We start from the raw sequence: 26083 nt of genomic DNA on the forward strand, positions 1-26083 counted from the left end.
ACCAGATCTAATTTAGGGGCTTCATAGCAAACGCCCCACTTTTCCATTTTTATTTTTTAGAATTTTATGAAACAAGTAATTGTTTTCCTTTCACTTCACCAATTTTGACTATTTTGTGTATGTCCATTACATGAAATCCAAATAAAAATCTATTTAAATTAGGTTGTAATGCAACAAAATAGTAAAAACGCCAAGGGGGATGAATACTTTTGCAAGGCACTGTACTGTAAGTATTCAGACCCTTTACACAGTACTTTGTTGAAGCACCTTTGGCAGCGATTACAGCCTCAAGTCTTCTTGAATATGGCGCTACAAGCTTGGCACACCTGTATTTGGGGAGTTCCTCCTGTTCTTCTCTGCAGATCCTCTCAAGCTCTGTCGGGTTGGATGGGGTGCATCGCTGCACAGCTATTTTCAGGTCTCTCCAGAAATGTTTGATCAGGTTCAAGTCTGGGCTCTTAGCTGGGCCACTCAAGGACATTCAGAGACTTGTCCCGATGCAACTCCTGGGTTGTCTTGGCTCTGTGCTAAGGGTCAATGTCCTGTTGGAAGGTAAACCTTCGCCCCAGTCTGAGGTCCTAAGCGCTCTGGAGCAGGTTTTCATCAAGGATCTCCCTGTACTTTGCTCTACCACCACTATACTTCACAGTGGGGATGGTGCCAGGTTTCATCCAGACGTGACGCTTGGCATTCAGGCCAAAGAGTTCAATCTTGGTTTCATCAGACCAGAGAATCTTGTTTTTTTGTACCCTTCCCCAGATCTGTGCCTCGACACAATCCTGTCTCGGAGCTCTACGGACAATTCCTTCGACTTCATAGCTTGGTTTTTGCTCTGATATGCACTGTCAACTGTGGGACCTTATATAGTCAGGTGTGTGACTTTCCAAATCATGTCCAATCAATTGAATTTAGCACAGGTGGACTCCAATCAAGTTGTAGAAACATCTCAAGGATGATCAATGGAAACAGGGTTGACCTGAGCTCAATTTTGAGTCTCAGAGTAAAGGGTCTGAATACTTATGGAAATGAGTTATTTTGGTTTTCACTTTGTCATTTAGGGGTATTGTGTGTAGATTGATGAGGACATTATTTTATTTAATCAATTTTAGAATAAGGCTGTAATGTAAAAAAATATTGGGAAAAAGTCAAGGGGTCTGAATACTTTCCAAATGTACTGTATATGGTTAAAATATTTGGTTTCTCTTCAACTCTCTCTTTCTCTCTCACACATTCTCCCTTTCTATCGCCATCTCTCTCTCTTTTTTTCTTTCTCTCTGCCATCTTCTTATGTCCTTTTACTGTGCACTCTATTACTCTTTCTTTGTTCTCGGAGATGACAGAGAGCACTATTAAACATGCACAACACACGTGCACATGCACACACACATGCACACTCTTTTTGGAAGTCAAGAACATTGACATTCGCCTGGCTTGCGCAACTTTTTTGATTCTGCCCGTTGAACAAACGAACGAACGCAGAGTCCCAGGAGAGTAACGGATACTATTCAGCCATATCGGCCCAAAGGTCGAGCTATTGATCAAGCTTTAAACCCGCTCACACCCTCTCATGCTTCACAGAGCCTGACGGTCAGAGGAAGGACTAGGGTTTGATATTACGCCCATACTGTCAGCAGCTAGCGAGCAAGGACCCGATAGTGCTCACTCTTAGATTATCGCGCCACTGTAGGCTATTTTTTTTATGCCTGCCGTGTATATTTCTCTCTCTGCCAGTACATTGTGTTTTCTTCTGCCTACACAGAGAGATGGAGTCATAGAGAGACGGAGTCATAGAGAGACACATTATAGGCCTGCCTACAGTATATGATGAGGATGGTTCATGACCCTGTTGGTTCCCCTCGGGTCAGAAGTCAGTGAGTCAATGTAGAATGAGGATCACTGTCGTGTTAACAAGTAGGATGGGTCCACGTCGCCTAGGGAGGAGAGGAGAGGAGAGGAGAGGAGAGGAGAGGAGAGGAGAGGAGAGGAGAGGAGAGGAGAGGAGAGGAGAGGAGAGGAGAGGAGAGGAGAGGAGAGGAGAGGAGAGGAGAGGAGAGGAGAGACAAGTGTAGTGTAGTGTAGGGTCGGAGGGTTAATTTCAGGGTTGGGGTCAATTCAATTTCAATTTCAGTCAATTCTAAAAAGTGAACCAAACTCCAATTCAAGTTCAAATGTTTCCTAATTGAAAAGCATTGAAGTTAATTTGAATTTCATTGTACTTCTTGAATTGACTGTAAATTAAATGGAATTAACCCCAACCCTGGTTAATACAGACGCATAATAACTAACTGAGTTGTAAACTGTATTGTGACTCGTTCCACACAATTACGGGTTGGTGAAAGGATATGAGTTATCTTGGAGGTTATACTCACTGTCCAAAAGGCAACAATGCATTTGAGAAGGAGCCTGCTTTTTAAAGACATCACGCTAGAGCAGAGAGCCACGAGTGCTCAGTTCAGTTACTCACATACTAATGTTGCCTCTTTCTCCCGAGGCACTTAGATGCCCACACTTTCACACACGAGCTGTCTCTCTCTCATATCCTTCCACTGGCTTGCTCTCCCTCACTTTTTTTCATGTCTTCCACTATTTCTCTCTCTATATCTTAGTCTCACAGGTATCGGCAGAGGGGTTTGAATGTGAACACAAAGACGGGACTAGTTCATCTGTAGCCAGGCTTGGCTAGAAGCTCTTCTACTAGTGAAAGACACACATGATAAAGACTATCAGACTGAGGGCAAAATACAAATATTTTTGGGGGTTGTAAGGACATTTGATGCAGCCAAACTTTTTAACCAGTACTTTCTCTATGTCTCGTTCCTCTTATAGAGCATAGGCAGTGGGTAAATCAACAGAACATAGACAAGGATCACCTGGGGCCTCATATATCAATTTATCTCAAATACTATTTACAAACGGATTTCAGAATGTTCATACGCGTAGAAAAAGTGTGATTATAAAACAATCCAATGAGTGTCATACACACACCGGTAGGAGATCACCATTGATAAATGGCAATCGTTCTCAGCCTTAGTGCTCGTGCATGACCTTGGCTATTTGCATTTCGAAACAGCCCCTAATTAAACAAGGTAATCCCAAGGAACTGACCAGGGTTCAGAACAATGACAATCTATTGAAGTTGGCCACTGTTGTTACCATTCTGCTACCAACCTCGATTTACTGTTGCCGTGATGATCCTGGAATCTGCTCAGAATGCCAGCATTGGTTTTTAACCTGAAGTGGCCCTGCCAATAAGCCACCTGAACTAGAATTGGAGGTGACAAGATGAGTGGGGGGGAGAGAGAGAGGGGAGGAAGGGGGAGGCTGGGAGAGAGAGAGGGGAGGAAGGGGGATGCTGGGAGACAGACAGGGGGGCATAATTAGGAGAGGCGTGTGAGGCTTGTGAGGTGGCAGCGCCCCGGAGGGAGGAATGGAAGTGAGGGAAGCCTCGGAGGAGGGGAGCTGATAAGTTAAACTGCTTCAGTAACGGCCCAGTAGATGCTGCTCTGAGCAGAGATAGATACGGTGGGATTGAGGTGCCATGCTGCTGGCTTGGCTGAGTTTTCTCCTCATCGCTCTGCTCCTCCAAATGCAACCAGCGCCAAATGAAATGCAAGAGTGCCACTTCCTCTCCTCTCCTTTACTCTCCTCTGCCCCCTGTATTTCTGTCAATTGTTCAAATGGAGTGGAAATCTGTGGAGCTCAGTAGTATTCTACCTGCCAGACAGGAGGCACCTCACCTGCCCTCTCCCTGTCAAGGGCCTGTTATGCATATGGAATCACCAGTCTCTTCTCGCAGATGCCTTAGCTAGCTAGAGTACATGTTTAATCAGCCCATTTGAAGGACTCTACTTAGTTATTAAATAATACGCTACTCTTTATTAAAGAAATATATATATATATATATATATATATATATATATATATATATATATATTCCGCTCTGCTCCTTCTCTAAATAGTTTTTGGTTTGTTGCATGCAACTCTCCAGTCCTTGGCTCCCTCTCTCCGGTTTCTGTGACATATTTCCTCTCTCTCTCTTTAGCTTTCTCCATTGATAGCTTGCTCTTTATCTATTTGTCAAATGCCTTCTCACGAGATTCTCTTGAGCCTCTTGAAACAGCAGAGATTAAGATATTAAGAAATTATGTGACTGTCTGCCAGCCATGTTGACACTCACTTCTCCCTCTCCCTCTCGCTCTCTCTCTCTCTCTCTGTGTTTCTCTCTCTCAATCCATTATCATGACTGTATCATTTGGCTCCTGCCCCCTCTGTTCCAGGTGGTTTAGATATAATAATAACAATGAGGACCAGATGTACCTTGGCAGAGAGTCAGTGGCTTTACATTAAATAACATCAGGGTCGTATTCATTATTGCCAGTGGCGGTTCTAGCTTGTATGGCTCCCTGGGCGACCCCTCCCCCCCCAAAAAAACACCATTCTGCACTACTTGTAATTTTTATTCAGACGTATAAACAATCATAACATTTAAAACTATATAAATATACAAAATATATACAAAAATAAGTAACAAAGGCAAATAAAAACAAATTGTAGTATATAAATACAAATAAAGAAGAGAATCAAATTATTACACTATTACCCTATTGCTAACAAAAAGCACAAATCCTATATCATACAAATACACAAATAGAATAACACACTTATAAAGAAGAGAACCTGATAATTACACTATTGCACTTCAAACAAGAAACACACAAACTAAATTGCACAACTAATTGCATTACTAATTGCAGTACTGTACAAAGATAGAGGTGCGCTATTTAATTGATTCCTCCACCACCCCTACCTCGGGCTTCCAGTGTGGAGACCTCAGGTCAACCAACCCCCGCCCCCTCCCCATCTCGTACTTCTGAGTGGGAGACCTTCCCAGGCAGTAGCTTGCCTAGCTCACAAACTAGAATCAGGGTGCCCACTCCGACAAGGTTAATTGACCCACAGTCCCATATGGTGACATGATATCATTGACGTGACGTGCAAATGAGCAATAGAAAAACGATTGAGCAAATGTCACCATTTCGATTATTTTATTATGATTTTTTTTTTTTGAGGGTGCCCCGTGCCGCCCACAGCAAGATACCGCCCTGGGCGGCTGCCAATGTCGCCAATGCCTAAATCCGCCACTGATTATTGCACTTTGTTTTTCAGCGGGAAAACAAGTGTTCCTTATAAGTTCAGGCAGTCCCTTCCCATTACCATCTGTTTTCTTCAGTTTGTTATCTAGTGAATATGACCCTGGTTTTTATGTTACGTCATTTCTGCTTTAGCTTTGTTTCTCTTTCCTTGCTTAGTCATCCCCTCTCCCTCGCCCCCTCCTCTCTTGGTGGAAGCCAGGCAGTCGGGTGACAAATGTGAATTCCTCGCGAACACTCCCGGGTTTCCTTCCAAGTCATTACTAGATACACTATTTCTGAATGCTCCCTCTCTCTGGTCTCTCTCCTCTTTCCTTACAAATGGATAAATGCATCTTCTCTTTTAATAACCCTTGTTTTAAGATGGTCATACCATGGCTCATTTAGGTATTTGATTTGGATTAGTAGGACCCCTGTCGGTATATATAGTACCAGTCAAAAGTTTGGACACACCTACTCATTCAAGGGTTTTTCTTTATTTTTTGTACAATAATAGTGAAGATATCAAAACTATGAAATAACACATATGGAATCATGTAGTAACCAAAAAAGTGTTAAACAAATCAAAATATAGTTTTGATTTTAGATTCTTCAAATAGCCACCCTTTGCCTTGATGACAGCTTTGCACACTCTTGGCATTCTCTCAACCAGCTTCACCTGGAATGCTTTTCCAACAGTCTTGAAAGAGTTCTTGTTGGCTACTTTTCCTTCACTCTGCAGTCCAACTCATCCCAAACCATCTCAATTGGGTTGAGGTCGAGTGACTGTGGAGGCCAGGTCATCTGATGCAGCACTCCATCACTCTCCTTCTTGGTCAAATAACCCTTACACAGCCTGGCGGTGTGTTGGATCATTGTCCTGTTGAAAAACAAATGATAGTCCCACTAAGCGCAAACCAGAGGGGATGGCGTATCACTGCAGAACGCTGTGGTAGCCATGCTGGCTAAGTGTGCCTTGAATTCTAAATAAATCACAGACAGTGTCTCCAGCAAAGCACCCCCACACCATCACACCTCCTCCTCCATGCTTCACGGTGGGAACCACACATGCAGAGATGATCCGTTCACCTACTCTGCGTCTCACAAAGACACGGCGGTTGGAACCAAAAATCTCAAATTTGGACTCATCAGACCAAAGGACGGACAGATTTCCACCGGTCTAATGTCCATTGCTCGTGTTTCTTGGCCCAAGCAAGTCTCTTCTTCTATTTGGTGTCCTTTAGTAGTGGTTTCTTTGCAGGAATTTGACCATGAAGCCTGATTCATGCTAAACTCTGTGAAGCATTTATTTGCGCTAGAATTTCTGCGGCTAGAATTTCTGCGGCTGGTAACTCTAATGAACTTATCCTCTGCAGCAGAGGTAACTTTGGTTCTTCTTTTCCTGTGGTAGTCCACATGAGAGCCAGTTTCATCATAGCGCTTGATGGTTTTTGTGACTGCACTTGAAGAAACAAAAAAAAATCTTGAGATTTTCCACATTGACTGACCTTCATGTCTTAAAGTAATGATGGACTGTTGTTTCTCTTTGCTTATTTGAGCTGTCTTGCCATAATATGGACTTGGTCTTTACCAAATAGGGTTATATTTTGTACACCACCTGTAACGATCGTCATCATATTCCTCCTCCTCGGATGAGGAGGAGCATGGATCAGACCAACACGCAGCGAGGTATGTGGACATAATGATTTATTAGACAAACGACGAAACACAAAATAACACTTTAGAAAACAAAATAACAAAACGAACTAAACAGACCTAAACTTACGAACTTACATGAAACGAAGAACACACGAACAGGAACAGACAAACCGAAAACAGTCCCGTGTGGTAACATGTACTGACACGGAAGACAACCACCCACAACAAACAATGTGAAACAACCTACCTTAATATGACTCTCAATCAGAGGAAACGCCAAACACCTGCCTCTAATTGAGAGCCATACCAGGCAACCCATTAACCCAACATAGAAAACACATAACATAGACTACCCACCCAAAACTCACGCCCTGACCAATTAAACACATACCAAACAACAGAAAACAGGTCAGGAACGTGACACCACCCCTACATTGTTACAACACAACTGATTGACTCAAACTCATTAAGAAGGAAAGAAATTCCACAAATGTACTTTTAACAAGACACAACTGTTAATTGTAGTGCAACCTCATGAAGCTGGTTGAGAGAATGCTCCAACACACCGCCAGACTGTGTAAGGGTTATTTGACCAAGAAGGAGAGTGATGGAGTGCTGCATCAGATGACCTGGCCTCCACAGTCACCTGACCTCAACCCAATTGAGATGGTTTGGGATGAGTTGGACTGCAGAGTGAAGGAAAAGTAGCCAACAAGAACTCTTTCAAGACTGTTGGAAAAGCATTCCAGGTGAAGCTGGTTGAGAGAATGCCAAGAGTGTGCAAAGCTGTCATAAAGGCAAAGGGTGGCTACTTTGAAGAATCTCAAATATAAAATATATTTTGATTTGTTTAACGCTTTTTGGGGTACTACATGATTCCATATGTGTTATTTCATAGTTTTGATGTCCACCATAATTCTACAATGTAGAAAACAGTAAAGATAAAGAAAAACCCTGGACTGAGTAGGTGTGTCCAAACCTTTGACTGGTACTGCATATAAATTGGCCTTTATTACTAAAGCCTATAGAAATGTATTGAATAACCAATTTATAAATGGCAAAACAGACAGTCCAAAAATAAATCATAAGGTTTTTAAGTGTCTATACTATATCTAGGTGATATAAGAAAGCTCAGGAATTATTTATTATTATTTTTTGACACATATATTTAACATATTTGCACAAAACGACTTACATACTTCCATATTTTTTTTAACCAGTACCGGGTTACCTTCAGAACAGTCCCGTGAGATCATAGTTGTTTTTTAGCCCAAACTGTTCAGGCGCAACAGACAGAAGTTGGCACATTGGCGGCACCGACTTCAGACGAGTCCCATGAGACGAGTCCCATTTTTGTGAGAGGATCGATTTTCGGGATGTCTCCTGGTCTGACAAACAAAGCTGTAGCTCTGCCACTTTCCACCGTGGTTGTGGAAGGCGGACATCGGCAGATGTGGTGGATTGAGACGCAGCCCATACCAAACAGATATCTCTAGCTTAAACAGACGGATTTTGGTGGGGATTTTTTTTTATTACGTTAATTACTCAACTCAACTTTTTTTTAAGAGCCACTATTTCCAATAACACTCAAGACTATTCCATCACTGTCATGCAGTGCTGGACTTGGACTGAAACAGGTTCCGGGAATTCATTTTGGGTGCCGGTATTGTTTATATTTAGGTGCTCCTGTGATGTTATTCCACTGCTACTTCATCTGATTTGATGGGTCTTTATTTACCTTTATTGGTAATGACATCATGACATGTGATCTCCCATATAAACATACACATTCTGTGATCATGGGTAAAACGTTGAAGTCTATGGTAATCCACTGGCAGTGAAGGGTTTATGGACAGTCAGTAGTGCTCTTCCTCTCTCCACAGAGCCTAACACCCAACATATGTGACAAGTCTCGTCTCAGCAGGGGGGCAGGAGTACTCTGAACAACTCTGAACTGAGCATCAATTCACCACATGGGAACAACTCCCAACAAATGGGCTCATCGTAATAGTTGCAATGGAATGGATGGAAAGGTATCAAACACATTTCCTTGTTTTTGATACCGTTCCATTTATTCCATTCCAACCATTACAATGAGCCCTCCTCCTATTTATTCACCCACCAGCCGCCTCTGGTTCAAATTGGCTCCCCCTCCAAATATGCTAAGAGCGTTTGATTGAGTCTCGAGTGACAACTGCCAGATGGGCAGGGATGGGAAATGCTCTTTCGGTATTGAACCCCTTCTGTACCTTCAAGGACAATATGTATATGACTGCATTCCACTAGTCAATGTTAGATTGTCGTGATATTTACAGATAGCTATTCACACCATAAAAAGTGTCCTATAGGTTCCACTACTAAGAGGGACTATCTGCAAGGACAAAAACCACAGCCCCTTTCAAGCATGAGTGCCTTACACGGTGTGATGTAAGGGCTTATTTTTTTTCTGAACTATAAAACTCTACTGTTCACCCCAATTTTCCTTTGTGTGTAGAGAAAGACACTAAATCAAGTGAGACAGATGTTTTCGCCCCCAATGCTGTGTGTGTGTGTTTGTGATTGGGATTGAGTGTGTGCGTGCGTGTGCGTTCGTGTGCGTGTGTGTGTGAGAGAGAGAGAGAGAGAGAGAGAGAGAGAGAGAGAGAGAGAGAGAGAGAGAGAGAGAGAGAGAGAGAGAGAGAGAGAGAGAGAGAGAGAGAGAGAGAGAGAGGAGAGCAGTATCCACAGGGGCAGGCCACTGTAGTGAACAAAGGAGGCTAAAAGAGGTCATGGTGGTGTCAGGAGTGTGTGTGTGTGTGTGTGTTTGGGTGTGTGTGTGTGTCTAAGTGTGCGTGTGTGTGTCTAAGTGTATGAAGGGGATTCCTGTTTCCTTTAGTATAGTGTGAGTGGCAGCCAGGCCTGTCCAGGATGAGTCTGATGGGTTTTGATGGCCACTGAGGGTGACAGAGGATCCTGGGGGAGGAGTGAGAGAGAAAGAGAGAGAAAGAGACTATGGGGAGGGGCTGGATATCAGGGTCCTGTGTATCACTTAGCCAACTAGCATGGTGCTGAGGCTGAGGATTCGTACATCCGCAGAACAGTGCCTGTCCATCCATCACACACTCCTTCATCTTCCTTTATTTTCTTGTCTTTTATCCCTCGCTCCTCTGGCTCCTCTCCTCTGTCTCTGGTTTGCATTTTCCTTTTCTCATCGGTTTCTTTCTTCCTCTCTTTCTTTCTTTCTTTCTTTCTTTCTTTCTTTCTTTCTTTCTTTCTTTCTTTCTTTCTTCTCGCATGCCCTCCAGCACCTCCCTTTCGACGGTCCTCCTCCTCCTTCTTCCCATTTTCTCTTGCTCTTTTCTTCTCTGTTTCTCTCATTTCTTCTCCTCTCAGCTCGTTGTCTGCATCAGGCTGGTCTAAGCCTCTCTATTGTGCTGGATCCTTTCTTTCTCTTCCTGGGACAGATTCACTTCTATTCCCCATTCTCCTCATGCCCTAGGCTTACGGTACCAAAAAACTAAAGCGCAACACAATTTGTATTCTGCGCTAGTCTTTGATAGAGGGGAGGAAGGGGGGGGGGGGCTAGAAGAGGGATGAAGGAAGAGGGAGACAAGGTTTAAAGTCACAGTCGTGGGCTGCTTAAAATTGTTGAACATACAATTTGTTTGGGCGTTACATTGTCAGCACATTCTCTGTTTGTCTGGGATTTAACCCATGGTCCTTGCAGGCTGCGAACACAAAAGCCCAAAACCCTATAATTGTGTTGTTATCGTAATAACTCAGTAGTAATAGTAATTCAGTCTTCTTCTTGCACAGCTCTCAAAATCGTAATTACGGATTATCGGCAAATAAGTAGTACATTACATAAGTGGCCTATCTGTCAGAACTTTGACATGACATCACGTCACTTTAATATGTTTTGTTGTGTGTGGTTGTTTGCATCAGACTAAATATAAACCAGATATCGAGTATGTGTTCATGTATTTGCATTAGCTCTTGATGTGTTTCCTCGTGCAGTGTGGGTGACTGGGTGGGTGACCACCATCCACGCAGATCTGCACATTCCTCTGCTCATGTTTTTACTGAGTGTGTGAGTGAGTCAGGGTGTGTGTGCGTGTGTCCGTGTGTGTGCTTCAGTGTAGATTGTTGGAGTGTGTCTGTGTATTCAAAGAGAGAAGCTGAAGCCCCTGTCCCATTGGCAGTGGCTTGCCTTGTCAGCAGTAGTGGCAGCAGAAACTCGGCCACCTGACAGCGCCTCTTGTCTTGCAGAAGTGTGTGTGTGTGTGTGTGTGTGTGTGTGTGTGTGTGTGTGTGTGTGTGTGTGTGTGTGTGTGTGTGTGTGTGTGTGTGTGTGTGTGTGTGTGTGTGTGTGTGTGTGTGTGTGTGTGTGTGTGTGTGTGCACGCTCGGCCATATAAACCCTCCATTGACCTTGCACCATAAAAGCCAGTCCAGCACTGGGCTTCCACTCCTCCTCTACTGCTCTCCTCTCTTACTCTGACACAGTCTTCACACTCTGCTGGTGGGAGCCGGGGCCGAGCCTGAGGCAAACTGAGTTGAGTGTCTCTCACAGCTCCACACAGAAAAGAGGTAGGGAGGAGGAGAGAGATGGAGAGGAAAGAGGGAGAAGGGGATGCACACATTCATGGTTCTACAAAGGAACGATATGCGTTGTCATTCATAAAGATAGAAAATAGAGCGAGATTAACACAATCTGAAAGAGCTAAAGGGGCTGTTGGCAACTGGGCACACACACACACACACACACACACGGTATGATTGTGTGTGTGTGTGTGTGTGTGTGTGTGTGTGTGTGTGTGCGTGCGTGCGTGCGTGCGTGCGTGCGTGCGTGCGTGCGTGCGTGCGTGCGTGCGTGCGTGTGAATCTACAGTACTACAGTATCATGACCAAAGCCCATTCACAGATAAGGCTTCAACCTAACACTCCCAAATAGAGAATGACATTCAAGTGAATGAAGCTCATCAGTGTAATACGCGATAAACAGAGACGTTTAGCGCTGGCTATACTGCAGGCCCCTTGCTCACACTGACATAACGATTGCATCCAAAATGGCACCCTATTTGCTAGATAGTACACTACTTCTGACCAGGGCCCATAGAGCTCTATTAAAAAGCAGTGCACTATGTAGGGATATAGAGGATTTTCGGACACAGACGGGATTGCATGTTTCCTGCATTCAGATGATCTCTATGATGATCAGGGGCCAGTCCGGAATGCTCCCAGCTCCCGTCTAAAATATATTAGCAGGCCGGCAAAGCAATGGGAGAGAGGAGGGGAGAAAAACGTCCATCATCCTCTTCGCTCATTTTCAGGAATGTATGATAATATGACAGCTGATGTGGAATATGATGTATATTGGTCACAACGAATGATATTCCAAGTCCTGCTTATCCCTTGTATCACACTGATAATGCAATGACATCTGGTCATCGTAGTCATTGCTAGGAATAGAATAGAGTTTGGTAACTTCTGCACTTTTGCCCACTAAGTTGTTCTTTCTTGGCATCTATTCTCTATGCAGGGAGTAGAGAACAGTAGTTCTAAGATTGAACTGTTCTGCCAGGGACCAGGCAGCGGTCTTCTGTAAGGGACTAATTGTGTAGCCGGTAAGTGGCGGGTTCATGAGAAACCTCAGGAGGAGATGGAGCAGAAGTTTGAGACCTCATATAGGGAATGCAGCAGTATCTCCATCTACTCATCCACTTGTCTGTGAAACAGTGCCCCCTGTCTCACTTAGATGAACTGTGGTGCAGGGGGATGCTGTTTATTAAAGGACACAGAGCAGGAGTACACTTTTGCAAATGATGTTGGGTAAGAAGCGTCATTTGTTGTGCTGTGTGTGTGTATGTGTGTACATCTATGTCTATATCTCATCCGCATCCACTGACTCTCCCAAAAGAGTAAGGACTTTAAGTCACACCGCATCAAAATAGGTCACAATGTTACATTATCATCCCATTTACTTCACCAAAAACTCCCTCCCTCCGTGACCCATAAAAAGACAAATCTCAATCCACTTTCGTCTCCACTGCCTCTTCCCAGATGACTTCCATCCATCCCATCACACTAATGATCTCATTTAGGAGTTTGTGGAGGTTTTAATTGCTAGGCCTGACTCCTGCAGCGCTGCGGTGACCTCTGTGTCACTACTAAAGTTAGATTCGCTCTCAGCGACCTCTGTTGCTCGGGCGGTTTAAAAATACGTTGGCCTTAAAAAATGCATGGCCAAATCTCTAAAATAGATCGACTGAACTTTGGCACAAAGTGGGAAGTGTCCCCTTTTCACACCTTCGTTTGGATAGGGAGAGCGCTGGTGATAGAGAGAAAGTAAGAAAACGAGTGAGTAACAGAGGAAGAGAGAGAGAGAGAGTAAAAGAAGATACAAGAAAGCGAGTGTATTGCAGGTGTGGTGGCAATTACATCAGCACCTGGATATTCAACAACAGAAAAACCCCTCATCCATCAAAACAATACAACAGTTTCCCCCTCCACACATTAATACACTTACTGCATAACACAGGTAGTTTGTAAAACTAGAATATCTGAAATCTAGATGCAAATGTAGACGGAACAACAGCTGATGTTCCAGCACCATGCATCATTAGCACTAGCCTGGCAGCCAGTCTGTTTCTGCTCTCTTGCCAACTCCTTATGGAATGCCAATGGAGTAGGGAAAAGCACAAACAGATCTGGGACCAGGCTACATTAGCACCACATTCATAATTCTCTATTAGCAGGTGACTCAAAGTTATGGCTCCCTTCCAGCTTCTGGCTTCCAACTTCCAGCCCTGTAATGACACTTGGTCCCACATGTGCTTTCATCTGATCAGTAACACACACACACACACACTGCATACATACACACATACACACAGTCTTATATAACTAACCTTGTTGGGACACACAATTCAGTCCCATTCAAAATCAATTTTTTTCTAACCCCTAACCATAAACATAACCCTAACCCTAACCCTCACCCTAACCCTAACCCTAACCCTAACCCTAACCCTAACCCTAACCCCAAAGCATTATGGGCATTATGAGTTGGAGGATGATGTCTAAGTGAATTTTGTTGGCCAAAGTTCAAGAGATGAATGCATTGCATTGGTGACCTGACCGTGGGAGTTTATGTAGGTGGGGATGGAGGGATGGAGGGATGGAGGGATGGAGATGGTATTGTGCTGTTCTGCTGAGCAATGGAAAAACTAAACGTCCTCTTCCGGAACGGTGTGTGTGACCTCTCGCTATGTGTGCATCTAGGTGAATGGGTTTATAAGTGTGTGTGTGTGTGTGTGTGTGTGTGTGTGTGTGTGTGTGTGTGTGTGTGTGTGTGTGTGTGTGTGTGTGTGTGTGTGTGTGTGTGTGTGTGTGTGTGTGTGTGTGTGTGTGTGTGCACAAATGGGGGTTAATGCAAGAGTGTGTTTCAACACAGTAATGAATTGTCATGAGTGTCAAACTACGTTGGGATCAATCCCCACAATGCTGACAGGCAGACAGGCAGCAGCTTCTGAGTTTCCCACTCCTTACAGCAGTGGAGGCTCCTCAAAGGAGGAAGAGGAGAACCATCCTACCCAGTGATTTTTTTTTTGTAAAACATTTAAAAAGTTATCCTTTTTAGATCAATCTCTACTATATATATTCAAATGTCACCAAATAATTTATTAAAATTATTTTGCAATGAAGGTCTACAGTAGCCTCAACCACACTCTGTAGGGTAGCACCATGGTGTAGCCGGAGGACAGCTAGCTTCCATCCTCCTCTGGGTACATTGACTTCAATACAAAACCTACTGTAGGAGGCTCATGGTTCTCACCCCCTTCCATAGACTTACACAGTAAATATGACAACTTCCAGAGGACGCTCTTACAGCATGAACTGACATGTTGCCCACCCAATCAAAGGATCAGAGAATGAATCTAGTACTGAAAGCATAGTTACAGCTAGCTAGCACTGCAGTGCATAACATGTGGTGAGTACTTAACTAAAAGAGAGAGAAAGACAATAGTTGAACAGTTTTGAACAAATTGATTTATTCCAAAATGAAGGACAAGCAAGAGAGAGAGATAGAGAGAGAGATTTCATAATTTAAAAAAAATCTGTTTCACTTACTTAGCTACTCAAATACCCTGCTCAAACAGAGGCTATGAATTGCCAACACAACACTGGAACTCTTCCATGTCAAGGTGAGCTGCTTACTGACTGTACTTACTGACTGTACTTACTGACTGTAACGTTACTGCATGATTGTAGCGGGTTTACTAACACATTAGTTCTATTAGCTATGTTGACTATGACATTACTTTAGCTAATATGGTGACATCGATGCAAGCTGTGTGTAGAGGTTATGATATGGTTTGGCTTGAAAAGGTTTTTTCACCTGGTCACATACAGCTGATGTGTTGTGCATTGAAGTCCACAAACAAAGGGAAAGGGTGAGAGGAGGAGAGCTCAAGGATGCAAGAAGGAATACAACGTGGCTGCTATGAAAGTGAACTGTGTTTACGCGTGATCAGGGGTGTATTCATTCTGCTGATTCTGTTGAAAACGTTTGCGAACGTTTGCAACTGTTGGACTAAGGATTACACCCTAGATCAGCTAGATGCAGGCAAGAGCGTGCAAGACGGTATTGAATGTGTCTCTGTCTGTCCATGTGTCACTGTCTGTCGTCTCAAATGTTTCCCTCCACCTGTGTGCATCTACATTGTAAACTTTAATTCATAGGCTAGGTTGTACCATCCTCATGATGGGAATAGGGAAAATTGGAGAATTATGTATTAGCCTAAACCTATCAATGATATATTGAGCTGAGTGAATGGAATATGAACGACAGTCATCCAATATGCTATAATAGAAAGAAGGCCATGTTCACAAAAAAAAGACCCTTCCTTATCTTAAATGGCACCGACCGCCACTGCCTTACAGTATAAGTACAGCCTGCCACTTCAGCAAAGAGAGAGGAAAATACTATTTTCTTTCTCATCCCCCCATTTATTCTCCTCTTTATAATGATGGCGATCTGTTTTTTAATTAACGCTCTGCACCGGAGGTCGATTAACTCTGTGTTAATTGCCTGTTTTTAATGTCAAAATCTATCAATGCAAATTGAGAATAGCTTTGTTTAAATTCATTCAATTTCATCTATCAGAAATGCACATTTAAAAAATTATTTTTTATGGGTGTGGCTACTTGCAAGTAGCCTTTTAAGTGGAGGAAGCTACATATTATAGTCACATCCCTGTACACTCTTAGAAAAAGAGAACTGAAAAGGGTTCTTTGCCTGTCCCCATAGGAGAACCCTTTGAAGAACCCCTTTGGGTTCCATAAAGAACCCTTTCCACAGAGGGTTCTAAATGGATCCCAAAAGGGTTCTACCTGGAACCAAAAAGGGTTCTAACTGGAACCATAAAGGGTTCTCCAATAGGGACGGCCGAAGAACCCTTTTGGAATCCTTTTTTCTAAGAGTGTAGTTGTGGGTGTGTTTTTGAATTGCGAGTGATGCCTTTCGGACCGTAGAACGCAGCTGTGCATTAGTTTCATACAGTTCAGTTTTGAGGCTGCCCACGTAAAAATTCAAACACGCACTCTGGATCCGTCCGCACACAATTAGCTGGTCCCATCTAACATCTAACAACCTCTCACCTACACAATCCCACACAACAAATTTCTCTTCTTCCAAGTAATCATGACATTTTCCTATTCTTTCACCCACTGGCACCCAGCTAGCTACCCACTCACTCAAACTCACTCAAACATACGTACGCTGCACACGCAGAAAGGCACCCACACACATCTATGTGGAATTGTAGAAAATATATAGATAATAAGTAGATCTGTAGTTTGATGTATGTGGGGATGCTAAACTGGCACTGGCACACTGGTACTAGCAGGCTAGATTGATCATCTCTGCTGGATTGGTACTCTAATCCCATCCATGTTCCATGGTGTCATTAATCTGCCCGTGCCTGAATCAGAGACAGGGATCGGGGATGAGATATGCTTCATTAACTGCGGTGCTACATTGCGCTGAAGAATGCCTGCTCTGGTCTGGGCTGGTCCGGTTTGTTTGCAGACACACACACACACACACACACACACAATAACATGCTTGAATTACTCCACTATTTTAGACAGGGTTTGTGGAGAGACACCTCAAGAAGAAGGAGGATGAAAGTCACTCTAACACACACTGCAGCGGCAAACCAAACCAGAGGCTGAACCCTTGAACACATAGCTGCCACCAAGCAGAAGGTGTACCACACAAGAACTCGGTTACCCGCACTGACACAACCCTTAAATTTCTCCAGAGTCCCACCCTTCCACCATGCTCCCGTGCACACCCCCATTACTCCTGTCCTGTGCTGTACTGGGTATCCCAGCAGATCCCAGCTGCCACAAATGCGACAGACACTTCGGCGGTATATTTCACAAGGTCGTATTTCACACTCCAAAGAGCCGCTCGCCTCTAAATCAGTGAATCCCTAGAAATTCACGAGATGATATAGACTAGAGTCATGCATCACACCCCTCACATTCACTTCTAATGAAAGAGGAGTGATGGGGTGTGAGATACTATATGTAGTGAAAAAGAGATGGAGGATGGATGGAGCAGGGGAAAGAAGCATCTTTCTACACACTGGGCACCGACGTCAATTCAACGTCTATTCCAGGTCTTTTTTGTGAATGGGATTTTACGGAGAGGCAGAGCTGCCGCTGCTTTCCGCTTTCTGCAGCTGCACAGCTGATACACCAACATTTTCATGACATTCGCTCTATCCCTCTCCATCCTTCTCTCTTACAATCCCTATCTCTCTCCGTCTCCCTTTCTGCATTTCTGCCCGCTGCGTGCATCAAACTGTTCTCTCTTTCTCTATTCTACACATTTCTTTCTATATTCCTCTCTTCTTACAAGTAACAGTGCACTGCATTACCGCCTACCTCTCCACATCTCTCTCTCTCTCTCTCTCTCTCTCTCTCTCTCTCTCTCTCTCTCTCTCTCTCTCTCTCTCTCTCTCTCTCTCTCTCTCTCTCTCTCTCCTCTCTCCTCTCCCCCCCCCCCCCCCCCCCCCCCCCCCCCCCCCCCCCCTATGTACTTCAGGTTTGCTCGTACTTTGCCGCACCAACGACTGTTTCCCAGAAATGTAACGTCACTCTTACAGGCTGCTGTTTGCATGCCAGGAGTGCAGCTCTGTTTCTACAGATGTTATCAAAGGGGAGCAATCTGGAGTGAGAGATGAGGCAATCAGGGAGTAGGGGAGAAGGGGAAAGGAAGGGGAGGGAGGAGTTGAGGAGGGAAAGTGTCCCAAAGTCTGTCGCAAAGTCACACTGATCGTCTTTGTATCTATAGCCTGCATTATGACAAGCGTGCCAACCCACACCGGCGACATCACTCATTATTTCCATTTGGACCCCCCCTTCCTCAATACATTACATCTTGTATTAAAGTGTACACACCTACTCAGTTCATCTCTCTCTGTTAGTCTGCATGGTGTGTGCTGCCGGAGCAGCCGCTCAAGCACAGCATTAGCACCAGACCCACAGAAGAGCTATCTAATAGACTTTCTATTCCCCTTCTCCCTCCCGCTTTCCCTCCTTCCCTCTCACCCTTACTCCATCTCATTCTCTAATACAGTACACACACACATTGAAGCAAACACACACCGCTCGGGGACTAATCAGAGTCGCCAGAGTTCAGCTCTTGTTTGTGAATGGAATTTTACGTAGAGGCAGAGCTGCCGCCGCTTTCTGCTTTCTGCAGCAGCACAGCTGATACACCAACATTTTCATGACATTCTCTCTATCCCTCTCCATCCCTCTCTCCCTTTCTGCAATTCTGCCCGCTGAATGCATCAAACTGTTCTCTCTTTCTCTGTTCTCAGACAGTTTCCTCAAGACACCTAATTTCAGTCGGAACATCTCTTTCTATATTCCTCTCATCTCACAAGTAACAGTGCACTGCATTACCGCCCCTCCTCTCCACTCCTCTCTCCCTCTTCTTTTTCCACTTCATCTCTTCTCATTTCTGGTTCTCCCCACTCCCTCTCCCTTTCTTTCCCTCATCCTGTCTGCCTCCAGCATCAGTGATAGTTGAGGGAAGCAGAGCCCCTCTCATCTTCCCTTATTTCTTACCTTTGTGAGAGTCTGTGTCCCGGTTGGTGCTGGAGCTTCAGTGGGATCGTCGGACGGTCAGGCGGACGGGCAGAAGGACAGACGGACGGACCAGGAGCCTGGGAACCTTCTGTGAGCCAAAGAGAGAAGGAGAGAGAGGAAAAAAAGGGAGCGAGAGAGAGAAAAAGGTAGAAAGAGAAAGAGAGCGGGCGGTGCTGCTGAAGAGGGAGAGGGAGCGCTGAGTGGCTGGAGGTGAGATGAAGGGGAGAGAGAGAGGGAGGGAAACATAAATGAAGAGGGAGGGAGAGAAGGAGAGAGGGCTGGATTGGGATAGGAGGGTATTTTATGATGTTTAAGAGGAGGGATTGCAGCAGTGGAGGGAGATAGTGGAAGAAGGGATGGGGAGAGGGAGGGTCACTAGGAAGAAGGGTGGAGAGAGGAGGGAGGGAAGTAAGAACTTGAGGCAGAAAAGGAATGAAAAAGTGATGGAAAAGAGAAGAGTGAAGGAGGAGTACAATGTGGAGCGAGGGATGAACCCCCTGTAGATGAAGTGCTGATGAGAGATGGAGAGATGGAGAGAATGGCAATGAGAGATAAGAGAGGATGTCAGTTTGTTCTGGGGCCTGGGGTGAGTGCACTTAGGAGTGAAAGGTTACGGGGAGGAGGACAGAGGAAGAAAAGAACAGGCTATTTTGAGGCTATTTTATACAAAATGCATCTAGACAGTAGAAGTTCATGTTCCAACCTTGCCCCTAAAGCCTCTCCAATCGCTAAGGTAGAAGTCCACTCTGACTTCTCGACATCTCACTCACTGCAAATCAACTGAGACACCTTCACCTATTCACAAAGCAACTTGTGATAGGGTTGCTAATCAAGGATCAGGTCCTCCCTCAATAATTTTGATCTAAAAATCTAAGTTGATCGTAGACCTGTTCTGAGACACTTTGTGAATTCCAGGACTAACACTGAGCCAAGGTCTAGAACAGCCAGCCAAGTCTTATAGACTAGACATAACATACTAAATGTAAATCTGGGACACTCAAATTATGATATGTTACGTTTGGTATAGTTGCATAAGACAGACGGTTACTTATGGCAAAAATGATCGAGCTGGGTGGGTAGGCGTATAACGTGAACGTCTAGCAACCCGAAGGTTGCGTGTTTGAATCTCAGCACAGACAACTTTAGCATTTTAGCGAAATAGCAACTTTGCAACTACTTACTACTTTTTTTAGCTACTTTAAACTACTTAGCATGTTAGCTAACCTTCCCTTAACCCTAACCCTTAACTCTTTAACCTAACTCCTAACCTTAACTCTAACCTTAACCCCTAAGCCCTAGCCTAGCTAACGTTAGCCACCTAGCTAATGTTAGCATTAGAGACTTAGCCACCTAGCTAACGTTAGCCACAACCAATTGCAATTGTTAACATATAATTTGAATTTGAATTTGTAATATATCATATAATTGACTTTTACTATGTTACATCTATTTGCAGTGAGTGAGATGTCGAGAAGTCAGAGTGGACTTCTACCTTAGCGATTGGAGAGGCTTTAGGGGCAGAGGGTTTCGACTTAACTTGAAACCCGGGATACAGTGCTGTGTGTGTGCGCGTGTGCATGTGTTCGATCGTTCGTTCACATGTGTGGATGAGAGAGAGAGAGAGAGAGAGAGAGCGAGAGAGAGAGAGAGAGAGAGAGAGAGAGGGAGAGAGAAAGAGAGAGAGAGAGAGAGAGAGCGAGAGAGAGAGAGAGAGAGAGAGAGAGGCTTTAAGACAAAGCCGACACGATGTGCTGTGGATGCACATCCGCTCCCCTCTATATATCTCATTCAAAGGCAGTTTTAGAGAGGTATCTCCTCCGCTCTGCCCGTCCGCTGCCATATCTCCCCAAAGCACTTCACTTAGATTAAAACCCCAAGTGCCTTATAATTACAATAATGTATCTATAAAGGGGAGTCCGAACTTAACAGCTCTCTCCCATCCATCCCTCTCTATCTATTGGTCTAAATGGTCCTATAAAGTTACATTAGTTCGAGCTTCTACTTTTAAAAATCCACCTTTCCAGAAATAAGTCTCTCACTGTTGCCGCTTGTTATAGACCGCCCTCAGCCCCCAGCTGTAACCTGGACATCATATGTGAATTAATTGCCCCCCATTTATCTTCAGGGTTTGTACTGTTAGGTGACCTAAACTGGGATATGCTTAACACCCCGGCCATCCAACAATCTAAAATAGATGCCCATAATCTCACACAAATTATCATGGAACATACCAGGTACAGCTCTAAATCCGTAAACACGGGCACCCTCATAGATATCATACTGACCAACCTGCCCTCTAAATACACATCTGCTGTCTTCAACCAGGATCTCAGCGATCACTGCCTCATTGCCTGCGTCCGTAATGGGTCCGCGGTCAAACGACCACCCCTCATCACAGTCAAACGCTCCCTAAAACACTTCAGCGAGCAGGCCTTTCTAATCGACCTGGCCCGGGCATCCTGGAAGGATATTGACCTCATCCCGTCAGTAGAGGATGCCTGGTTATTCTTTAAAACTGCTTTCCTCACAATCTTAAATAAGCATGCCCCATCCCAAAATGTAGAACTAAGAACAGATATAGCCCCTGGTTCACTCTAGACCTGACTGCCCTCGACCAGCACAAAAACATCCTGTGGCGTATTGCATTAGCATCGAAAAGCCCCACAGGCAGTTAGGAAAGTTAGGAAGGCATTTTCAAACAGAAATTTGCATCCTGTAGATCAAACTCCAAAAAGTTCTGGGACACTGTAACGTGAATAAGAGCACCTCCTCCCAGCTGCCCACTGCACTGAGCCTAGGAAACACTGTCACCCCTGATAAATCTACTATAATCTAGAATTTCAATAAGCATTTTTCTACGGCTGGCCATGCTTTCCAACTGGCTACCCCTACCCCGGTCAACAGCTCTGTACCCCCCACAGCAACTTGCCCAAGCCTCCCCCATTTCTCCTTCACCCAAATCCAGATAGCCGATTTTCGGAAAGAGCTGCAAAATCTGGACCCCTACAAATCAGCTGGGCTAGACAATCTGGACCCTCTCTTTCTAAAATGATCTGCCGCAATTGTTGCAACCCCTAATACTAGCCTCTCTTTCGTATCGTCTGAGATCCCTAAAGATTGGAAAGCTGTTGCGGTCATCCCTCTCTTCAAAGCGGTGACACTATAGACTCTATGTTACAGATCTATATCTATCCTACCCTGCCATTCAAAAGTCTTCGAAAGCCAAGTTAACAAACAGATCACCGACCATTTCGAATCCCACCGTACCTTCTCCGCTATGCAATTTGGTTCCCAAGCTGTTGTAACTTTAATGTGTTACAGAGTTAATGTTTAAGTTACTTTCATTGAGCTGTATCTAAAGATATTTCTTTACAGTTATTTACATATGTAATTGTATTGGTTAGTATTGAATTACGCTTTTGACTGCAAGTTCCAGAATGCCTTGCGACAGAAAGTAGAGAGTGAACGCGCTAGTTAAGTGCAATTAACAGGTGATTGATGGCTCCTTTGCGCTAGCATCTTACTTGCATTGCTCTGTAGAATCTAAAGTTGTTAAATGTAACGTGATCAAGAATTATTACTAAAAGAAGCTTTCATATCAAACCCGACGTCCCGAGTCATTACTTTGAAGATAGTTATTCTATATTTTGGTGCCGAAACCCGGGATATGAGCTGCGACGAAGAAGCGGCTGAAATGGCTGAGGAGGAACACCGGCATGAAACCGAAAGAATGAGACGAAAGCGGGGTACCATTCGAGGTGCCACAACACGGATTTTGAATCAGATTGACGTGGAAATATCCCAGTCGAATCCGGATACCGATCACTTGAGTACATTGTTGGAATTGCTGTCAGCTAAGGAGGACAGTTTGTTTGAACTTGATCGTGAATTGAACAGTTAACGCCATTGGACGGATTGGAGGCAGAGATTGCATGCACGGAGGATTACAAAGAGTGCGTTATCATGCTGAAGAGCCGTGCACAACGAGTGATAAAGAAAAACCAGGATCTCAATCCACTACCAGCACGGGTGAGTGACGCTAACGCCAACAGATCACAGAGACAATCAGTAAGGCTACCAAAGTTGATTATTGAGAAATTCTATGGAGATGTCAGTATGTGGCAGGAGTTTTGGAGTCAGTATGAGACTGCTATTCACAACAATGATTCACTGTGTAATAAAGAGAAGTTTACCTATCTGAAAACATATCTCAATGGACCAGCTGCAAAGGCAGTAGCAGGACTGATGTTAACAGACAGTAACTATGATGATGCAATCGCTCTACTCAAGAGCAGATTTGGAAGGAAAGATCTTGTGATTAGTGCTCATATGTCAAAGCTGCAGAATCTCACCCCTGTGAAGAAATCCTCTGATCTAAATGCATTGAGGCAGCTATATGATGAATGTGAAATTCAGATTAGGAGCCTGGAATCACTGGGTGTAGTGTCAGAAACCTATGGAAGCCTACTATGCCCAATATTACTGCAGATGATTCCAGAGGACATAGCTCTTGACTATAGTCGTCAGAGGGGAGTAGATGATGAATGGAAAGTGTCTGAGATTGTCAGTTTCCTACAGAAGGAGGTTCAGAGCAGGGAGAGAGCGCTACAAATGACAAGATCATGCAACCAACAGAAAGAGAGCAAACCATGGAACAAGTCATGCTTCTCCAATGAAATGAAAACAAAAAGACCCAACATGCCCTCTGCTGCAGCACTGCATACAGCCAGCCAGAAGGAACAAAACTGTCTATTCTGTGACAGTGCAGACCACAATTCAGAAAACTGCCCTGACCACAATATTGCTGCACGCAAAGAGAAACTAAAGAAAATGGGAAGATGCTTTGTATGTTTAGGACAGAGACACATAGCAAAATTCTGTAAAGTCAAAGATGTGTCATGTGCAACATGTGGAAGCAGACATCACATTTCTGTGTGTGCTGGTAAGAGGAGTGAGGTGCAACCCCCTACTGTTTCTGCAGATGCTGTTGTTTCCTCAGTTATTCCCCATTCAGTGAAGATGAAACCAGATGGACAGAACACTGTGTTGCTACAAATGGCAAAGGCATGGGTAGAAGGCCCATCGGGCAGGAAGATAGCTCGTTGCTTACTAGATGGAGGCAGTCAGAGAAGCTTCATACATGAAAACCTTGTGAAGGGCTTGAAGCTACCAGTAATCAGACAAGAGGCACTCACTCTTCACACGTTTGGCTCCTCTGCCCCAGCAACGTCCCAACGCAACACAGTGAAAGTCATCTTGGAGAATGTCTGGGACAAACAGCAGAGAATAGAGAGAGAGGCAATTGAAACCCCACAAGTGTGCACAGCTGTGATGAAGGTTCCTGGTGAACAGATTCGACATGAGCTCAATAGAAAGGGACTGCAGCTCGCAGACTTTCCAGGAGATGACAATGATCCTGAACTCTCTGTCCTGATAGGAGCAGACTACTACTGGCAGATAGTATCAGGCAGAGTGGAGCGACTGACGGAGACGCTGGTTGCTTTAGAGAGCACCTTTGGATGGTCGGTGCAGGGACCCGTGTTCATGTCAAGTGTCGCCGAGGCAACTTGCATGTTCATCCCACTTGATGAAGACACACTAGTCTCCAAACAACTGCATGCATTCTGGGAGCTTGAGTCTCTGGGTATTATAAGCGAGAAACCACAGAACCCAGAGGAAACCGAGGCTCTACAGAGGTTCGAGGAAACAACCACCTTCAAAGATGGGCGATACCACGTGGAGTTGCCATGGAAACGAGAAATGCCAGAACTCCAAGACAACTATAGAATCGCCAAGAAACGGTTTGAAGGTCTGAAGAAAAGACTGAAGAAGGATGTGACGTTGTACAGCAGATACAATGAAGTGGTAGAGGACTACTTACAACAGGATATGGCAGAGGACGTGCCCAAGGACAACGCATCAAGTGCAGACAACGTAAAATACTACTTACCTCACCATGCAGTACTCCGAGAAGATAAGGTGACCACAAAACTGAGAGTGGTGTTTGATGCCTCGTTCCATGAAGATGGCTGTCCATCCCTCAATGACTGTCTACTCACAGGACCGAACCTGAATCCGGATCTGCTCAGCGTTCTGATAAAGTTCAGACTACATGAGATCGCATTCATGGCAGACATCAAGAAAGCTTTCCTGCAGATATCCCTAGCAGAGAGAGACAGAGACGCCGTGAGATTTCTATGGCTCACAGGCCCACCAAGGGGAGAAAATGAAGAGGAGCTGCGTGTGCTGAGGATGAAAAGAGTGGTATTTGGAGCTTCCCCAAGTCCATTTTTGCTGGCAGCTACAATCAGGAAGCACCTGAAACAATATGAAACAGAACAACCAGAAGTTGTAGAGATACTGAGAGAGTCACTCTATGTAGATGATTTCATTGCAAGTTCACGCAATGTTGAAGAGGCTTACCTTGTGACAACAACTGCAAAGCGAATGTTGTCGATTGCAGACATGGACCTCTGCAAGTGGATGACCAACTCTCCTGAATTAAAAACAAAATGGGAGCAGAGTACGACAACTGACCACCCGTTGACGCTAGAAACACAAGGATTAGTGCTGAAGGTTTTAGGTTTAGTATGGAGACCGGAAACAGATGACTTTGTTTGACCTCAGGCCGCTACTGAGCATTCTAAAGCAAAGGGAAAACACAAAGAGAAGTGTTCTACAGTCGTCTGCACGTATCTTCGACCCTCTTGGTTTCTTAACTCCCTTCACCATCAGGATCAAGTGCATGTTCCAGGAAATGTGGGAGAGGGGACTCAGCTGGGACGAAGAATTACCACCTGATCTGACACGAGAATGGCAACAGTGGTGTTCAGAACTACCCCAGTTACACCAGCTCACCATACCAAGGTGGTACAGAACAGACATGCGGACACAGAATAGCCACACTCTGAAACTACACGTGTTCTGTGATGCAAGTGAAAGGGCTTACAGTGCAGTAGCTTACTTGCAAGGTGAGTCACAAGACAGGGAAACAACAAGTCTAGTCGCATCCAAGTCCAGGGTAGCCCCACTCAAGAAAATGACGCTGCCACGCCTGGAGCTCATGGGAGCTGTGATTGGAGCGAGACTCGCAAACAACTTGATGACCACACTGAAATTGGAAGAAAAACAGATCCAAATGTGGACAGA

General features: G+C 44.5%; 1 protein-coding gene across 1 annotated transcript in view; it reads right to left on the reverse strand.

The window, feature by feature from the left end:
• Positions 1-19087, reverse strand: part of LOC120044463 (parvalbumin-7-like) — a 45046-nt gene extending 25959 nt beyond the window's left edge. The window contains exon 1 of the mRNA XM_038989115.1: positions 18914-19087. The gene's annotated coding sequence lies outside the window, so the exon portion shown is untranslated. The remainder of the gene's footprint in view (positions 1-18913) is intronic.
• Between the last annotated feature and the right edge of the window lie 6996 nt (positions 19088-26083).

Source organism: Salvelinus namaycush, chromosome 3 (assembly GCF_016432855.1).
Source record: "Salvelinus namaycush isolate Seneca chromosome 3, SaNama_1.0, whole genome shotgun sequence".
NCBI classification, from domain to species: domain Eukaryota; kingdom Metazoa; phylum Chordata; class Actinopteri; order Salmoniformes; family Salmonidae; genus Salvelinus; species Salvelinus namaycush.